The sequence below is a fragment of the Corvus cornix genome, chromosome 1, assembly GCF_000738735.6.
Source record: "Corvus cornix cornix isolate S_Up_H32 chromosome 1, ASM73873v5, whole genome shotgun sequence".
Classification (NCBI taxonomy): Eukaryota; Metazoa; Chordata; class Aves; order Passeriformes; family Corvidae; genus Corvus; species Corvus cornix.
In genome coordinates, this window is record NC_046332.1 from 57367440 (window position 1) to 57374789 (window position 7350).

Sequence of the window (7350 nt, forward strand, 5' to 3'; positions counted from 1 at the left end):
GAAGGAAGGAATTCGGAAGGAAGGAAGGAAGGAAGGAATTCGGAAGGAAGGAAGGAAGGAAGGAAGGAAGGAAGGAAGGAAGGAAGGAAGGAAGGAAGGAAAGAAGGAATTCGGAAGGAAGGAAGGAAGGAAGGAAGGAAGGAAGGAAGGAAGGAAGGAAGGAAGGAAGGAATTCGGAAGGAAGGAATTCGGAAGGAAGGAAGGAAGGAAGGAAGGAAGGAAGGAAGGAAGGAAGGAAGGAAGGAAGGAAGGAAGGAAGGATATAAAATATAGGAGGGCATATTTAGCCATTCAGTGGTGTTGCTGAAATCCTCCTGAGCGAAGTTCCATTTCTTCAAAACTTGAGGGCTTCCAGTTGTACCAAAAAGCCCAATGAAAATAAATGAGACACATTTCTATTAGATTTCTTTGGGCAGAAGTGGGGCAACACCTGTATCTTGTCAGGTAAGGAAAAATTTTCCTTCTGCTCCTCAACAAAAAATATCCTTTTCTTCAGCAAAGAGAGAGGAGTGTAAATACTTTGACATACATATGGTGATTAACTATAAAATGGGAAAGTAAGCATAGAAACATGAGAAAATTTAGCTCAGGTTACAGACAAATTTTCAGCTTCTTTTCTTTTGCTGGACCTGCTCAGCCTACAGCTTAACCAGTACAGCAGGCTACAACTAATATACGTAATAACTGCTACAGAAGAAAGTTGTATGTATTATTAAAAATAGTGTCAGAACGCAAAAAATTACCAAGAACATAAAAGTAAAAGTAGATAATCTTTAATTCTGGGATAAAGGGCAACTAGAATACAGGGCATGTCTATTGTCACAACGGAAGAGGTTTCAAAAAAGAGCAACTCAAATCAGACAGAGATGGAGGCTGTTAGTTGGCTTCGCCTCACCTGCCTTTGGGTGTCTAAAATAATTCATTTGACCTGAACTAGTGAGCCAAAGTTCCCATTGGAAGGAAACAGATGTTTGAAAGTAACAATTCATCTGAACAGATACCTGCCTTAGGTTAAGAGCAAGTGTCCTTTCAGGCTGTCTATTTTTTTTCCTCTGAACAAAAGGTGGACCTTCTGTTGGCTGCTCAAACTTCGGTGACGTTTCTGTTTGCTCAGGTTAGAGCAATACTAGGCAACCCAGGATATGCACTGTCACCACATAAAGCATCAATACCTTGTCGAGATGAGGAAGACTTTTGTACTAGATCTGGGAGGACTGTGGTGAGTGAACCCCAGACAACACCTGAACACTTACGCAGCTACTCACTTATTCCCCTCTTGCATGACACAATAATAATAAACATATACAAGAATAAACAAGTATTTATGTTGGAATTGGCACTTGGCCAAGGTCAATCCACCATATAAAGTGGGACTGACCAACTTTATGTGTTGGTCAGTCGTACTAAAATCCTTTATTTCACCTACTTGTCAGGAGGACTTTGTATGTTGATCAATCTGTTGAATTAAAAGATTGCTAAATAATTGTTTACAAACCCTGAGAGCTATAAAAGCAATCTGAAATACTGCTATCATTAAATATATTTTGCACTACACATTTCTTCTGTCAAGAAACAGAAAGAGTCTAAATGGCGGCTCTTTCTCATGGACTTGTTAATAATGAGAAATCTTTACAGAACCAAGCAGTAGGGTTTGTGAAATACAGATGTCATATTTTTATTGGCAACCTTTTGCCTGAGCTAACACACTTAGCAAGGAATTAAAATTAAATCTTGTATTTCCTGATCCTGATGAGGGAGTAAGAGAAGTAAGAATGCTGATTTACTTACACACACATGCAGGAATAAAAAGTTCACTATGTTTAGTTGTCTAAACACTTTTCCCGTTTGTTCCCTTTAATTTTTTTGGTAATTTCAAGTGCAATAGTTTCTTCAGTTTGTCTCCCTCTAGTGGATTAACCCTTTTGTGTGTCAGCAGATACTCTATTTTCAATTCTTAATTTTTCCATTGCTGGTAGTGTGTGGCTACAATGTTATTATTATAATTGACTAACCTATACACAGCAATGACTCTTTTTCATTCCTGATGACTTCATCTTTTAAGATTATATTTGTTCCTATTGCCTCAGGTATCAGCCATCTGGGCTACAATTCATGCCAAGCATTCTCAAACCTCTTCTCATCTAAAAAAAATACAATTATACTGTATTGCTTTTTGGTCATTCTTCTGTCTTCTAGATGAGTTCAGGGAATGGATCAGTAGAGGCCTATGTAAAGCAGGCTTTTAAGTTGTCTAAATTAGGACCTGGTGAAACAAAATAAAGCTAGGCACAGTTAAATCATGTCACAAATATGGAATTCCTTGTCTAAGCCTCCAGCAAGTATCATCTTTCAGCAACATAGATATATTCTATTGTTTGATGAATATGAGATAATATGGTCTTATTTTTCAAAGGATCCATATGTAGTTTGGGGAAGAATATATTTAATTATAAAAAACATAGAATCTGTCTTGGGTTTATTTGTATCATCTGCATTATGATCTTAGTGTTTCTGTGATGGACCAGAGCCCTTGTGTGTTTAACACCTATAAACCACAGCAAAAAGGCTTATTTCCTGCCACAAAGATCTTACACTACAAAAGGTACAGCAGCTAAAAAAGTGGACTCAGCAAAGAGGAGGTGGGAATGGAAGAAGGCAATAAGAACTTATAGCTGAACTGTTGCTGAATATTATTAGTATTAGCACAGGCTGACAAACATCTTTGTGACTGCTGTATTTTATAGGCAAAGAAAAGGTTGCAGGTTTACAAAAGTGGATCTGAAGAAGGAAAATCTCATGACCATTGGTACTGCTGGGTCTGAAGGGGCACAACTCTTCCAGAGCAGAAGTTTTTTCCTGTGAATACATTCGACTTATACTGTTGATTTTCTTGCCTTTTGTGCTCATCCCAGATAGCACTGCTGTTCAAGTAGGACATAACATAGATTCTGTTGTAATCAAGCAATTAGCTGCACAATTAAATCTGAAGTTAGATAAGTGGTGTGAGCTGAGCTCCAAAACTGCTTGTGAAGTTACTTCCAGGTTTATTTGTTCCCTACTCAGTGGACTCCCACCTTCCCTTCTTCAACTCCCTTCTAATACTTGTGGGAATAATAATTAAGAACAATAGCAATAAATCTCACTGTCAAGTTCCTGCATACTGAGATACTAAGCTACCACACTTTAACTTGGGCCTGTACCCTCACACAGCAGTGAGCTGATTCATCTTGCACCAGCTTAGAGAGGGGAGGGAGGAGCTCATACCCATCCCCACTCCCCTTTTTATGTCTACTTTGGAAGGGATTTCAGGGGTTGATCTAGATGGACAAATTGTGTAAGAGGCATTAGTACCTTCCCTTCCTTACCTACTGTACTACCTGCTTCCATAGCACACAACATAGTGGTAATTAGATTGTCAACCACTCTGTGCAACAGAAAACACAGCCAAAGCACTCTCAAGTTTTAATAAAAAAAATCCGCTCTCCCGTGAACTTGTATATTGTTCTGCTTGGACCGATTCTGCTAACGCCTACCCACTTGAATAACTGTATTCAATCTTTGAAATCAAAGTATGACTGACTAGTTGCCTGCAAACTGGGTTAAGCCCTTAAATTCTGAGCTTTTGAAGACAAAATTGCATCTGACATGCTTTGCACTGCTCTTGAACTACTTCAGCATACTATGAAGTAAGGAAGTAAAAGTAGAAATGGAGGCAAGGCTTTTAAGATGTCCTTCAACTAACCTTCAGACAAAACCAACAATGAACACTGGGAGAAAATTTGTCAATGAAGAGGAATATTGTCCCTAGTGTAAACAAAAGCTCCACAATCCCATTTAAGCATTCTTAGAACATTAATCCGTTCAAGATATTAGGACAGCAAAGGACCATTGCTGAGGACAGCAAGTGAAAGTCGAGATGGGTTGGGTTACTCTGTCCAACTCAGACAGATATCATATTTCAATTCTGAAAATACATTCAGAGGAATTTGAGATCTTTTCTTATTTAAGAGTCTCCATTGTGGACTTTAAAAGTGTTTATTTTACCATACAGACACTTGTAAAAGAAAGGAAGAAAATCCACCTCCTAATGTATGAGCTAACCAGGTACTGCATTAGTTTAATCTCCTCATAATTGCCCTTTTCACATTTCTTTCACTTCTCATAAAATTGGATCTTCCCAGGCTATCTGATAAAATTATATAGCCAGCTACAGTACATCAAAGAGAACAAGTGAAAGTAAGTTTCATACCTGCACACACTGAAATTCTGGTTGACCTAAAAAGAAAGATGTTTTTGTATCCTGCCTCTTCTTTGGAATCTATTCTTGGTTCATGCAGTTAATGTTTCTAATTTTCAATTTGAACTGTTTCATCTGAACATAATAGAGAAGTAAAACAAGGAGCTGAAACAACAATCAGATTGCATAAACTTTGTCTTTGCCTATTGTGTAAAAGACAATGCTGCTGTATTGAAAACACTAAGAGAATTCTAGGGAAGTTGGAGTTTCCTTGGAGGACCTGTGTTACATAGTCTTGTCCTGAAAAAGTAAAAATCATACTTCACTTCAGATGTGGACTTTACGAGAGATGAATGACAAACATTTTCAAGGTCTTTTCTTTTAGAAAGAAAATCTTATCATGGCCTCATGGCAGCTGGCTTGGCTTTTTCTTTGTTTTAATTTCTTACCAGTTTTTTAGGCCATTCTTTAAAAACAGATTTAATCAATTTTCAGTTTAAAATTCCCAGAAAAAAGTAATCTCATTCATTCTAATTTATATTAAACACAAGAGATTATATTAATACAACTCTGTGGGATTTCAAATCTCAGACCAGATCATTTAGAGCTATTTTAAATCTGCACTGTCGTGCATGTATAGCCTGTGAAGGTTTTAATTCAGTGTTCATGTAATGCTAATACAGTCATGACATGTGGGCCACAATGCCTCTTCCCACAGATGACAGCACAGAAGGCACAATTTCATGTATTTTATTTACATTGACAAGGTCGAGGGGTCAGGCTGCTGACTGTGAACTCTCCTGTTAGATGGACCCAGAACATATGCCAGCAGGGAATTCACTGGCAGCTCCCTTAAGCAAGGACTTAGGATATTAATGTCTAAATGGAACAGTTGGGTGCTCACCTCAGCTTTCATTCTGAGCTAAATTTTTCACCGGGTGTCACTCACAGCTCTACGCTGTGGCCAGCCAGATGTGTTGACAATTTTACATAAAAGTAATGCCTACAGAGAGGTCAAAGGTTCAGAAATGAGGCAATAAGTATTTTCACCTTTTGGGAATGTGTAAACCCCATAGAAGGCCTCAGGCTCTACTGCCCAAATGTTGTAAGTTCTGCAGCTAGAGGTAAAGCTGTATTCATTAACAGCAAACATGAGCTTGTGAGTTTGCCTCACAGTTTATTGAAACTTAAATAACCTTTGTGATACATGGAATCAGCCTGTGCTTCACAGGGATGACGCTGAATTATAGGGGAGCAATATTAAACCTGTCTTCAGGAAATCCGGCATTTTACTGATGATGTTGGGTCAATGGCACATACCACTAGTGACACTTTATTCTGTGCAATCTTCTGTAGACAGCAAAAGGCAGTCCATGGAGACATAACCACTAGGAAAACCAAGTTGTCTATAACTTAAGGAAAAAGGAAACCTACCATTTCAACATGAAAAGGGATAAAGATTTCAGATAATCTTCTATCAGATTTTGCTTAGCTCTTAATGTACTAACAGCTCTACTAACATTTTTTGGCAGCCTTTGAGCTGTGGGCTCCATCTGGAAAAGCTTTAGAATATAGGCACATAAGACTGGGAAGGAACTAGTGTGTTCAGAATGGACACTACCTGTCCATTCTACTAACCAGCTTTGTGTACAGTTGTATAACACTCCAGTTATAAAGTAAAACACCAAATACAAACCAGTGAAGTTTATTTGGCAGGTATTTTACATCAGTGTTGAGGTGGGTGAAGAAGATACCAGCTTTGTTTTCGAGGATCACAACAGCCATGAAGGACGCAGGAATGGCACCAGTGCCAGTGAACATACGTTTGACGCAAATACAGATAAATTAAGTAAGACACAAGTGAGCTGATACCCTAAATTGATGACTAATGTGTATCAGCAATAGTGTGGCCAGCAGGACCAGGGCAGTGATTGTCCCTTGTACTTGGCACTGGTGAGGCTGCACCTCGAATCCTGTGTTCAGTTTTGGGCATCTCACTGCAAGAAGGACATTGAGGTGCTGGAGCATGTCCAGAGAAGGGCAACAAAGCTGGTCTGGAGCACAAGGCTTATGAGGAACAGCTGAGGAATATGGGGTTTTTCAGCCCAGAGAAAAGGAAGCTCAGGAGAGACCTTACTGCTGTCTACAACTGCCTGAGAGGAGGCTGTAGCCAGGTGGGGGTTGGACTTTTCTCCCAAGTAACCAGTGATAGGACAATAGGAAATAATCTCAGGTTGTGTCAGTGGAGGTTTAGTCTGGATATTAGAAAAAAATTCTTCCAGAAAGAGCTGTCAAGCATTGGAACGAGCTTTCCAGCAAGGTAGGGGTATTCAAAAGACATGTAGGTGTGGTGCTTAGGGACATGGTTTAATGCTGGACTTGGCAGTGCTGGGTTAACAGATAGACTCGATGATCTTAAAGGTCTTTTCCAACCTAAATTAGTCTATAATCTAAAACACACATCCTTGAGTTCCTCAGATTGAAGTAGTCGCTATCTGGGTGCTGTCCTCTTCAGCAGGTGAGACGGCAGCAGGATCTCAATATGTGGATTTTCTGTCTCTCTCTTCTTGAAGGGGTCATTGTCTTCTCTGAAGTGTTAATACCTGAAGTGTTAACACTATGCTATGTATTCCCTAAATCCATTAGCTCATACATGGGCATTGTCAATGCATGCTAGGCTTTATCAATCTATGTATATCTGTGAAGCTAATGAAATCCCAGTGTCTGGTCATCTTACTAATTCTGTAAGAAAATTTTGTATCAACAGCAATGATAACAACATTGGTATATTTCATACATATTGTTATATATCAATAATACTGTTATATTTCACATAACAATACCATTTTGGTATTTAATTCCTGAACATTTGACTTCATGCAGTTCTGAAATCACTAAACTGCTATATTAGCTTACTGTAGCATTTTTAATTTTTCTAGAGTTAAAGGAAATAGCAATTAGAGAAAGCAAATAAAAACAACCCTCCTGCCTCAAAGTCCAAGTAATGCATCATCAGGACAGCAGAGATGCCCCTACCACTCAGAAAAGCAGCATGAATGAACCAGTTCAGTATATTTTCAGTGGATTTCACAATTATTTTTGTCAGTAGAAGA

At 38.7% G+C, this 7350-nt stretch overlaps 1 long non-coding RNA gene across 1 annotated transcript; it reads left to right on the top strand.

The window, feature by feature from the left end:
• The first annotated feature begins 282 nt into the window (after positions 1 to 282).
• On the top strand, positions 283 to 3491 carry LOC120410447. Its single transcript, XR_005602586.1, has 2 exons — positions 283 to 1219; positions 2745 to 3491. It is a non-coding gene; the product is annotated as an uncharacterized LOC120410447 (long non-coding RNA).
• Positions 3492 to 7350: the final 3859 nt, after the last annotated feature.